Raw genomic sequence first — 13,243 nt, 5'->3', positions numbered from 1 at the left:
GCTGTAGCCGCCGATCCTCAGAAACTATTGGACAGATGGACTAGACTATATCCTCCTATCTTCGAGGGTGAGCGACATGAGGATCCACAGGATTTCATTGATCGTTGCAAGGATAGACTGTACAACATGAGGATATTGGAATCCCATGGGGTTGATTTCGCTACTTTTCAGCTAGAGGGTAGAGCCCGTAGATGGTGGCAGTCTTATGCTCTTGGCAGACCAGTAGATTCTCCTCCCATGACTTGGGACTAGGGTTGCTTATCGGGCGGATCGGGCGGTTATTTACTCTTAATGGTTTTGCTTATCGGTTATCGGCTTTTAAATGTATTAATTCGCTAGCCACCCGATAAGATATCGGGCGAATTTGTATCAGTTTAGCTATTATCGGGCAGTTATCGGTTTAGTTTCAGTTGATTAAAACTTAACATACTTCAGCATAGTCAACATTTCTCATACATTCAACATTTCTCATACATATATATCAACTACATTCAAGTGTATGGTTATTGTCTCATACATAAGAATGTGGACTTCTTGGGGTATTAGAAGATAGGGACTGCTTGAGCATAAGAATGCATAGTGCTGTTAGCACAGCAACCATAAGAATTTTACCAACAAAATTGCTCTTCTTCTATCCAGGCCTACAATTAACAAAGAAAATTGATGTTTTAGACCCTAAAAACAAGTATTGCTTGCAATACTGAAAGAAAATAAAAGACAACAGACCACATTGTCACACCACCAGCACAAAGTCACAAACATATCCAAGGACCAAAATTGAACTGTTTTACACCGGCATCAACTACCAATATAATACTTCAATGACTTAAACCAAACATAAGTAGTTCAATTGTAAGTATTTACGTCATAATGAGTTCTACCCCAATACCATAAAAAACTGGCCAAGAAACAAATTGTAAATAACAAGCAAATCAGATATCTGTAGTATATTGTATGAACTTTAGAATATCTTCTCACCAAACTCATAGATAGGATAGTTTAGAATACTTTAGAATCAGATAACATGAGTGTTAACATGAGTGTCTGGTGATACTATAAAGTTTATAAACCTGCACTTATCATGATAGACAAAGCTATTACATATGCTTCACAAAGCTATAAACTTGCACTTATCATGATATTAGCCGTTACATATGTTTCACAGAGCTATAAGCCATAGGGAAGGAATATGAATGAATCACTTCCATAATTCGAATTATTACCATATATATTAACACTACACGTCAATTACGGAAGGGTCTTTTCCATCGCTAGCTAAATCTGAAGAAAGAAAATTAAAAAAATGAGTCGTGCGATAAATATAAGCATATCCACAATATTTATATACAACAAATATAGTAACAATATTATTACCTTGTTCAAGCTGCTCGATTTTATCAAGATCTTCCTCAACACAAACAGGCTGTTTTAATTTTTCATTTCGAAGCCAATCTTGAAGACACACTAAAGCTTGCACCAATTTAGGAGTTAATGAACTCCTAAATGAATCAAGAAGACATCCTCCCGTACTAAACGCACATTCAGATGCCACACTTGAAACCGGAACAGCTAATACATCACGAGCCATCTCCGCAAGAATAGGAAATCTAGCTGAGTTCAATTTCTACCATAGAAGAACATCAAATTCTTTAGTGTCATCCTTAGTTTCTTCACCAAAATATTTATCTAACTCTGTTCTAGTATCCACACCTCCACTCCCACTTTTATATTTTTTTATATCTTGCATGAGTGATTCTAAAAGTCCTGTATTTTGGGTGCTTACTTGACTTCCAGAAAGCCGGGAAGTAGAAGTGTCTAATGAAGAACAATCCGAAGATGAATCAAGCACGACACCTTTTGTGCCGGACTTTACATACTCACTAAATAATGAAGTCATGTACTTCTTCACTTCTGCTTGTATAGTTGCCCCGGATCTTGACCAAACATCTTTACAAGTGCATAGCCAACTGATTCGAGCTTGTAACGTGGATCCAAAATACATGAGATGAAAATTATATTGTTCATTTTCCCTGGATCACCCCAATACTTATCAAACTTTTCTTTCATCTTCTTTGTCATTTTACTTAAAACTGTATCTTCATTTGCTATCAATTGCTTCAAATAAACAGCAACCGCACAAATTTCAAGAAAATGAATATTAGATGTAACATAACGTGATCCAGAAATTTTCAAAGTAAGAAGATAAAAGATTTCAAGAAACTTTGTAATTCTTTTTACATTCTCCCAATCACTACTCAAAAGTTCACCTGTAGGAATTCCAACTTCAATATAAGAATGCTCAAGATAATGTCTCAGGCCAATTTCACTAGAAGCATAATGTGAAAATACACTTTCAAATTCAACAGCCCTACGCAACATCAAGTAGGTGGAATTCCACCTAGTTGGAATATCCAAGCATAAAGTTTTTTTACAATTTAGTTGTTCATCATCAAAACATTCTTGAAACCTCTTCAACCTCGCAGGAGATTGCCGAACATATCTCACTGCATGCCTAACACGTTCAATAGACACTGAAGATTCTTTTAAACTATCCTGGACCACAAGATTCATGATGTAAGCCATACATCTCACGTGAAGGTGATTACCGTTCATCAAATTAGTTCCCATTTTTGTTAATTGCTTAGACAATTCTTTTACTGTCACATCATTTGAGCTTGCATTATCAACTGTGACAGTGAAGATCTTATTTATCCCCCACTCACGTAAGCACCTACAAATACCATTTGCCATATCTTCGCCTTTATGACTAACAATAGGACAAAAATTAATTATTCTCTTATGCATATTCCATTCACTATCAATCCAATGAGAAGTGATACACATGTAATTGATTCTTTGTATAGAATTCCAAGTATCAGTGGTAATGCATACTCTTTATTTCGTTTCTATAAAAGACCTCTTCAACTTTTGCTTTTCTTCATTAAAAAGATCAAAACAATCCCTAGTTACAGTACTACGGGAAGGGATCCGAAAATAAGGTTGTGCCATTTTCATAAAGTCTCTAAAACCTTCTTTCTCAACAAAGCTAAAAGGAAGTTCATCAACTATTACCATACGACATAATGCCTTCCTACACTCTTCTTGATCAAATTTCCAAGCAACAACAGCTACATCACCCCCCGAAACAGATTTAAAGCCTAAATTTGATTGTTTTTTATCAACAATAGCAGGGCGTTTAGGACACTTAAACATATGAGAAAGAAGTGTCGACGTACCGTCTTTGGTTTTAAAAGAATACTCAATAAAGCAATAGTCACATTTTGCCTTTGTAGTCCCTTCAGAAGTAATAATTTCTGTAAAATGATCCCACACAACAGACCTTTTTTTCCTTTTTTTTGGTTATATTTGACTCCGTTGTTTTAGCTTGACTTATTGCATTTGAATTAGAAGCCCCACTTTCACCCATCACCTTATGACTTTGTATATTTTCAGCCATGCTACAAATTAAGGAACTATCTGCAGAAAGACACAAGATCAAATTAATACAGAACAATAGTTAGTTTGAGAAAATTTAATTAAAGATTCTGCTAATAAGTAATGGTAAAGCTATCCCTATTTATCAAATCATATAGAAAAACTCCATTCTATAACTAATTATCAACTAAATATTTATCAACTCAAATATTATCTAGGCTTGTGTTATAATATTTTTTAACTGAATATCAACCTGATTTTCAATTGAAGTGAAGAAAAGAATGAGTAGAATTGATTATGAATCTTTAACTTGCAAAGCATGGCCATACATCTTTTGACTTCCTCTTTCCTTCTTCCTTGCTATGCTGGCTATGCGTGTGTGCGACTACGCGTGATTGTTGTTTGAGAATTTCTTGCTAGAGGGAGAGGCGAGAGGGGCCAGAGTGTTGGCTGCTCTATTGTGTTTAGAACTTTAGATGTTAGGGTTTCTAAAGGGAACTATTGTAAATGTTAAATGTTAATCAAGTGGGGAAGGAATTAGGATTTAGGAAAACGAAAATCAGGAAATAAAGTTAAAGGAAAAGCTAGGTTCCATGAAAAGTTAATAATAATTCATAAAAAAGTATAATTAGGAGATTAACGGGAAACAATTACGGGAAACATGTACCAAATTATGTACTTTTTTGCTAATAAGGTTGATAAACAACTAGAGGGTATCAAAATTAATCCTCCACTAAGAAATAACTACAAAAATGTAAGTGGGATTCAACTTGTCCAGTTGTCCCTCTCAACCTTGTCTTGAAAATAGACAAATCCTTTATTCCAAGTACATGCAACTTAGGAGAACGGGAAAGCTAAAGGGAAAGCTAGGTGTCCCACTCAAACTAAAAAGATAAAAAATAAATATAGTAATTATATATATATATATATATATATATATATATATATATATATATATATATATATATATATATATATATATTCTTAACGGGTTAACGGATTATCCGTTAAGAAAATTGAATAATCCGTCCCCAAACCGATAAGCCGTTAATAAAAAAATTTCAATCCATTTCCCGTCCGTTAAACCGTTAAACCCGATACTAATAAGCCATTAAGCTTCTTGTGCGGTTCGGTTTTCGGTTTCGGTTCAGTTTTGAACACCCCTACTTGGGACAGGTTCACCCGTATCTTCTTTGACAGGTATATTCCACCCTCCCAGAGGAAAGAGTTGCGGTTTCAGTTTGAGCAGCTCCAGCAAGGTCAGATGTCAGTGACTGATTATGAGGCGAGGTTTTCTGAATTATCTCGCCATGCACTAATGATACTCCCTACTGAGGCGGAGAGAGTGCGAAGGTTTGTAGCCGGTTTACATACTGGTATTCAGGCCACTATGGCTCGAGAGGTTGAGAATGGGTACTTCTTATGAGCGAGTTGTGGAGATAGCCCGGAGGATTGAGGGTGTACGTCAGCGGAGCCGAGAGCAGATTATGAGAGATAAGCGGTTCAGGTACTCTGGAGAGTTCAGAGGTGCTCCGTCCGGGGGCAGAGGTCAGTTCGTGAGGGGACAGTCCAGTAGACCCCCATATCCAGCACCACCGCCTCCTCGGGGTGCTCCAGTACGACCTTATTTCAGTGCTATACCAGAGAGTTCTTATCGCCCACCAGCTATTCAGGGTTCTTTCCGTGGGTATTCAGGTCCCCAGGGCCAGACACTTAGTCAACAGCCCATTGCACCGAAGAGTTGTTACGAGTGAGGGGATCCCAGTCACATGCGGAGGTTTTGCCCCAGGCTTCGGGGTAGACCAGTACAGCAGGGTCAGCAGCTTATGCTTACCGGACTAGTTGCTCCACCAGTAGACCGACCACCCAGAAGTGGAGGACAGGTGGGTAAGGGCCGTTCTAGAGGTGGAGGTCAGCCAGGCGGAGGCCAGCCAGTTAGCGCTCCAGCTCGGTTCTATGTTTTTCTGGCTAGACCAGATGCAGAGGCCTCAGATGCCGTGATTACAGGTATTATTTCTGTTTCTGGTAAAGATGCCTCAGTATTATTTGATCAAGGATCTATGTATTCATATGTGTCATCTCTATTTGCTCCATTCCTGGATGTTTCTCGTGAGTCCTTGACTGCTCCTGTTTATGTGTCCACTCCCGTGGGCGATTCTGTTATTGTGAACCGGATCTACCGGTCCTGTATTATTACATTCTGTAGTTACGAAACTAGAGCATATCTCCTATTGCTTGAGATGACCGATTTTGAAATTATTCTGGGCATGGACTGGTTTTCCCCATATCATGCTATTCTAGATTGTCATGCCAAGACTGTTACCTTGGCTATTCCAACATTGCCTAATCTGGATTGGAAGGGTTCGCCTGTTAGTTCATTTAATCGAGTTATTTCTTTTATAAAGGCTCAACACATGGTTGAGAAGGGTTATTTGGCTTATCTAGCCTATGTTCGGGATACTACTGCAGAGATTTCGGCTATTGATTCATTGCCTGTAGTTCGGGAGTTCCCCAATGTATTTCCGTCAGATCTTCCAGGTATGCCACCTGATCGTGATATTGATTTCTGTATTGACTTGGCTTCAGATACCCAGCCTATATCTATCCCACCGTATCACATGGCTCCGAAAGAATTGAAAGAATTGAAAGAAAAATTTGAAGAGTTACTAGCCAAAGGGTTTGTCAGACCGAGTGTATCGTCTTGGGGTGCACCAGTATTATTTCTAAAAAAAGGATGGAACAATGCGGATGCGTATTGATTATCGTCAATTGAACAAAGTCACTATTAAGAACAAGTACCCGTTGCCGCGTATTGATGATCTATTTGACCAGTTGCAGGGTGCTAGGGTATTCTTTAAGATCGACTTGAGGTCGGGGTACCATCAGTTGAAGATTCAGGATTCGAATGTTCCGAAGACTGCTTTCCGTACTAGATATGGTCATTATGAGTTTCTGGTAATGTCTTTCGGTTTAACTAATGCCCCGGCAGCATTTATGGATCTGTTGAACATGGTATTCAGGATATATATTGATTCATTTATCATAGTCTTCATTGATGACATTTTGATCTACTCACGTAGTAAGGAGGAGCATGAGCAGCATATGAGAGTAGTGCTTCAGACATTGCGAGAATAAAAGTTATATGCTAAGTTCTCTAAATGTGAGTTCTGGCTTGAGTCTGTAGCATTTTTGGGACATATTGTATCGGGCGAAGGTATTAAAGTTGATCCCAAAAAGATTAAAGCAGTTCAGAATTGGCATCGTCCCACTTCGGCGACGGAGATCAGGAGTTTTCTGGGTTTGGCAGGTTATTATTGTCGGTTCGTAGAAGGTTTTTCATCTATTGCAGCACCTTTGACCAAATTAACCCAGAAGGGTGCTCCATTCCGATGGTCCGATGATTGTGAGGTGAGCTTTCAGAAGCTCAAGACATCATTGACTACATCACCAGTGTTAGTGTTGCCTTCCGGTTCGGGGATGTATACAGTGTATTGCGACGCTTCACGCGTTGGCTTGGGTTGTGTATTGATGCAGGAAGGGCAAGTTATTTCATATGCTTCACGTCAGCTGAAGTCCCACGAAAAGAATTATCCGGTACATGATTTGGAGTTAGCTGCGATTGTTCACGCTCTTAAGATTTGGAGGCATTATCTTTATGGGGTGTCTTGTGAAGTTTACACTGATCATCGCAGTTTGTAGCATTTGTTCAAGCAGAGGGACCTAAATTTGAGACAGCGCAGATGGCTGGAGTTACTAAAAGATTATGATATTACTATCCTGTATCATCCGGGCAAAGCAAATGTTGTTGCAGATGCCTTGAGCAGAAAGGCGGAGAGTATGGGTAGTTTGGCTTTCATTTCAGCAGAGGAAAGGCCATTAGCCTCAGATATTCAGTCCTTGGCTAACAGACTTGTGAGGCTGGATATTTCAGAGCCCAGCCGAGTTCTTGCATGTGTTGTGGCCCAATCTTTACTATTTGAGCAGATCAAGGCTCGCCAGTATGATGACCCACACCTGGTGGTTCTTCGTGAAACGGTACTACGAGGTGGTGCCAAGGAAGTCACTATTGGTGCAGATGGTGTTCTATGACTCCAGGATCGTCTGTGTGTTCCTAATGTGGATAAACTGAGGAAAAAGATCCTGGAGGAGGCACACAGTTCTCGATATTCTATTCATCCAGGTGCTACGAAGATGTATCGTGACTTGAGGCAGCATTATTGGTGGCGACGAATAAAAAAGGACATAGTTGAGTATGTATCTCGGTGTCTAAATTGCTAGTAAATTAAATATGAGCACCAGAGGCCAGGTGGCCTACTTCAATAGATGACCATACCAGAGTGGAAATAGGAACGAATTACTATGGATTTTGTAGTTGGGTTGCCGCGGACCTTGAGGAAGTTTGATGCAGTTTGGGTGATTGTTGACAGGTTGACCAAGTCGGCATATTTTATTCCTGTTGTGACTACGTATACTTCAGAGAGGTTGGCCCAGATTTATATTCAGGAGATAGTTCGGTTGCACGGTGTGCCAATTTCCATCATATCAGATAGAGGCCCTCAGTTTACTTCACATTTCTGGAGAGCAGTACAGAGTGAGTTGGGGACCTGTGTAGAGCTCAGCACAGCCTTTCATCCGCAGACCAACGGGCAGTCAGAGCGGACAATTCATATTTTGGAGGATATGCTCAGGGCATGTGTGATTGACTTTGGAGGTCAGTGGGATCGTTTCTTGCCTTTGGCAGAGTTAGCTTATAACAACAGTTACCAATCCAGTATCGAGATGGCTCCATTTGAGGCTTTATATGGTCGGCGATGTCGTTCGCCCATCAGATGGTTTGAGCCCCGTGAGGCTAAGTTATATGGTACTGATTTGGTAAGGGATGCCTTGGAAAAGGTAAAGTTGATTCAGGAACGACTTCGTACAGCACCGTCCATGCAGAAAAATTACGCGGATCAGAAAGCGCGTGATTTATCGTTTATGATGGGTGAAAAAGTTCTCTTGAAAGTTTCGCCGATGAAGGGAATTATGAGATTTGGGAAGAAGGGCAAGTTGAGCCCAAGGTTTATAAGCCCATTTGAGGTGTTGAAACGAGTTGGGGAGGTTGCTTATGATCTTGCATTGACTCCCAGCCTATTGGGAGTTCATCCGGTTTTCCACGTATCTATGCTATGGAAGTATCATGCTGACCTATCACATGTGTTAGACTTCAGCACAATTCAGCTAGATAATAACTTGGGTTATGAAGAGGAGCCAATTGCCATTGTTGATAAACAGGTTCACCAGCTGAGGTCCAAGAGGGTTTCTGCAGTAAAAGTCCAGTGGAGGGGCCAACCAGTCGAAGAAGCGACTTGGGAGGCCGAGGAAAACATGCGGAGCAGATACCCAGACTTATTCAGCACTTCAGGTATAATTCTAAACCCGTTCGAGGACGAACGTTTGTTTAAGAGGTGGAGAATGTGATGACCCAAAATATCATCTTTAAATTTAATAACTAATTATGTGTTCTAAGACCTCGAAAAGTACTATTTATCATTCCTCGACTTGCGTGCGCAATCCGTAAAACATTTTATGGAAAGTTTTTATGTGAAAAATGGATTTAAAATGTGGATTAGAGCTTTAAAACTCAATTGAGTTGACTTTGGTCAACATTTTGAGCAAACGGACTCGGATCATTATTTTGACAGTTCCGGTAGGTCCGTATCGTGATTTGGGACTTGGGCGTATGCCCGGAATCAAATTCCGAGGTCCCTAGCCTGAGATATAGAATTTTGAAGAAAAATTAAAATGTTGAAATTCGAATAGTGACCGGATGTCTAATTATGTGAAAACGATCCCGGAATAGAATTTTGATGATTCCAACACCTCCGTATGGTGATTTTGGACTTAGGAGCGTGTTCGAAATTTTATTTGGAAGTCCGTAGTTAAATTAGGCTTGAAATGGCTAAGAATAAGAATTTAAGTTTCGAAGTTTGACCGATGAGTTGACTTTTGATACCGGAGTCCGAATCCAGTTCCGAAAATTTTCAAAGCTCCGTTATATCATTTATGACTTGTGTGTAAAATTTGAGGTCAATCAGAGTTGATTTGATAGGTTCCGACATCGAATGTAGAAGTTGAAAACTCTTAGTTTCATTAAGCTTGAATTGGGGTATGATTCATGGTTTTAGCATTTTTTGATGTGATTTAGAGGTTCGACTAAGTTCGTATGATGTTTTAGGACTTGTTGGTATATTTGGTTGAGGTCCCGAGGGCCTCGGGTGAGTTTCGGATGGTTAACGGATCAAAAATTAAACTTAAAAGCTGCTGCAGTATTTCCTCTTCTGTTGGATATTCTGTGTTGATATCTTGCCCAGGTATCGAGCCCAGGGTTGACGAGGCTCAGGATCGAGCTTGAGATCGAAGCCCTGATCGAAGGCCCATGCTCGATACCCTGATCGAAGGCCCATTCTCGATGCCCTGATCGAAGGCACATGCTCGATGTCCTGATAGAAGGCCCGACCTCGATGCCCTGATCGAGGCCATGACCGAGGTCCAGGCTCGAGCCTGTGATCGAAGCCGCGATCGAGGCCCAGTTCGAGGACCAGTTCCGAAGGCTGCTAGGCAGTTTTATAAAAAGAGGGCATTCGTCCCATTCGCCATTTTTAACAAATTGGAGCTTGAGCAGAGGCAAATTTTGATAGATTTTCAAGGAAAAGACATTGGGGTAAGTGATTCTAAGTTGGATTTGGTCTATAAACATAAATATATCATTGTTTTCACAATTTAATTAGTGTTTTGAGATTGAAATTTGGAAAAGTTTAGAAATCTCATAGAAACGAAATTTTGAGATTTCGATATCGATTCGGAGTCGAATTTGAGTAAAACTGGTATGGTTGGACTCGTAATTGGATGAGTTGTCAAATTTCATAACTTTCGCCGGATTCCGAGATGTGGGCCCCGCGGGCGAATTTTTAATTAATTACTGGATCTTTTCTTAAAAATATAGTATTTTCTTATAGAATTGATTTCTATAATATTTAGTGATTGTATCGAATTATTTTGGCTAGATTCGAGCCAGACGAAGTTGGATAATCGTGGAAAAGGTCTTGTAGTGGATTAAATTGGAGCAAGACGAGGTAAGTCTCTTGTCTAATCTTGTGAGGGGGAAATTACCTCATAGGTGATTAAAATTAAATAATTGTTGCTAATTGTGGGGGGCTACGTACGCATGAGGTGACGAGAGTCCGTGCGTAGCTACTATTAATGCTAAAGTCCGGGTAGTTTAGGATTCAAAGCATGCCTTACTTGTGTAAATTGTATTCTTTGATTTATTTATATTAATTGATATCTATATGAATATATTGTGAATTGTTAGATAAAGATATTAAAGGATGAAAATCTCATTGGCTTGATTGTCTGTTTAAATCAATTAATTATTAAAAGAAATTGTTTTCCTCCCAAATTTTATCTTATAATAAATATACTCTCCTACATGTGTATAACCTTTTATGCATTGCTGCTTTTATACCGCTTTCTTTTATTTTTAGCCCTTTTTAGTATTTATGAAATTTATTTGAACAAGTCGCGATGTCGCGCACTCGTTGTTTTTGTACATATTATAAATCGCACCACGTGAAACGCACCCGCGATTTACACCATGTTTATTTAATATTATTTGAAGTTATGGTCGGATCGCATGAAATGCACACCCGAATTGAGAATTATGTATCTCGACTATGCTGCGGGAACCGTACCAATAGTCGCGATAATTTATTTACGTGCCTAAAGCAAATTATGATATTTATGAATTATTTTCCTAAACTATTTTGAGATTTGTTGTGAAGCCATGATTATGGATATGAATTTGTGGAAAAGGTGTGTATGTGAGCTAGTTGAATCTTAATCGTTGGAGTGTTGTGATGATTGTTTGTTGTTCCTCTTTTAAAGGAGAAATGGGCCATTTTGTGAACGACCACTCTATGTTGAATCCATTATTGGTAAAGCAGACTTAAAGTCGGCCCAGACCTAGTTCCGTAGAGTGCCACACAGTTACAATTATCCTTTATTACTACAATAGCCCAGATTTATTGTTGTGGCCAGAGTTGAAGAGAATTAACTAAATACTTTACTAAATCAATTTATAGCACCAATTCAACTACGTTCATATCCCAAAACATGAGAGGCTATGCTTTAAAAAAAAGCATTAAACAACGGTTCTAATTGTGTAAATAGCGTCTCTAAGCTTTTGCTTTAGAAGTCATCCTATTTCGTCACAGAATTTTCTGCTCAACATCAACTATTAACATTCAAATAATTCTAGAATACATTACATACTAATAGGAATAGGTGATTAACAAAGAACATAGAGAATTTTAGTGTTTATTACAACCCCACTCAATTAACTAATGATATAATATATTTCCCTTTGACATTAGGGGGTACGATTACAAATACAGACATTCATACTTCCGACTAAGTGAGACGATTTGCAAAGAATTCAAACACTTATACTGCTTTAGTTTTTGGCCTTGCGATTCACGAATTTGACCAATTAGTATCCAAATTCATGAACTGCATCCATGTTCATTTCACTTATGGTTCTTCCTTTCCATAATTTACTACCAGACATTATACAACAAAGCATTAAAAACAGACTTAGACAGAAATTCATACGTAAAAAGACAGAAACTAATAAAGAGCACACGCCTAAAAGGAGTTTGTGAACAACAGTAACATGGCAAAGTTAATTGATTTCAATTCAAAATATTTCACAAGAAATCTAAAACACAACATCATATGAACAACATAAACGTCTGAAATTCACAGAAGAAGGCAGTGAAGCTTGATTATGTCAAATTCAAAATGTGAGTTCATAGATGTGTACCTTTATCAACAGAATAGGCAATAAAAGAAAATAGATCTCTGAAAAAACTGGAAAGAGCAACAACAAAAGCCAACGCAGCAAGCAGAAAACAGCTAGACAAAAATCTGGAAACGGGAGATGGATCCCAGTAATTCAAGAATAAAAGAACAAGCAGCCACTCGAAATCTCAGCAGAATTGGTGTAAAACCAGTAGAAAAATGGAAAAAAAAAAAAGCAACTTTGATTTTTTGTTTTTGTTTTTTTTATTTTCTTGTTTTATGTATCTAGATTTAAACTCAAGAAAAGAAAAACCAGGGAGAAATTGAAGAAAGGAATCTGTTTCTACAAAGAAATCATCGTCAAAAATGAAAAGAAGATTCTGGATTTTTTCAGAGGATTCTTCTTTGTCTTTTTCTGCAGGGAATTGGTCTCTTATATAGGGTGTAGGGGCTGTATGAGGGAAAAGGGGAGGGAATGTAGGAGGATGTCAGCTGAATTTTAAGAGATAAGGGCATCTTTTAACAACCAATTGTTGGACAGTTGTCCTATTTCCAGATATTTAACTCATTTTCAGTATCTTTTCTTAACAAATTAGGACAGCTGTCTCTTTCTAGAAGTTTCTCTCATTTTCCACTCTTTAAATTTTGTATTTTACCTCTTTTCAACCTAATTTCTGACCTAAATACCAACGTAGGGCAATTAACAAGACTTGTCTAATTAAACAAAAAACAAGAATCTGTTGAGATGCAATTAATTAAAGGAACATACAACAACAACAACAATAACAACCCAGTAAAATCCCATTAACAGGGTCTGGGGAGGGTAGTGTGTACGCATACCTTACCCTTACCCCGAAGGAGTAGAGATGCTGTTTCTGAAAGACCCTCGGCTCAAAAAAATAAAAAGACAAAAGGACAAAAAGGAGACAATATTAGTATCACAACAGCAATCATAGAAAAAATAGGA

At 38.6% G+C, this 13,243-nt stretch overlaps 1 long non-coding RNA gene across 1 annotated transcript; it reads right to left on the bottom strand.

Annotated features, from left to right (window-relative positions):
• Positions 1-438: 438 nt before the first annotated feature.
• On the bottom strand, positions 439-12,793 carry LOC142173310 (uncharacterized). The gene is made up of 4 exons (XR_012702978.1): positions 12,299-12,793; positions 1,375-3,477; positions 1,224-1,281; positions 439-641 (listed from the first exon to the last, which is right to left on the bottom strand). It is a non-coding gene; the product is annotated as an uncharacterized LOC142173310 (long non-coding RNA).
• Positions 12,794-13,243: the final 450 nt, after the last annotated feature.

This window comes from Nicotiana tabacum, chromosome 2, assembly GCF_000715075.1.
Source record: "Nicotiana tabacum cultivar K326 chromosome 2, ASM71507v2, whole genome shotgun sequence".
In the NCBI taxonomy this organism is placed as follows: domain Eukaryota; kingdom Viridiplantae; phylum Streptophyta; class Magnoliopsida; order Solanales; family Solanaceae; genus Nicotiana; species Nicotiana tabacum.
The sequence above is the reverse complement of the archived record's forward strand: the minus strand, read 5'-3'. Positions and strand labels throughout refer to the sequence as shown.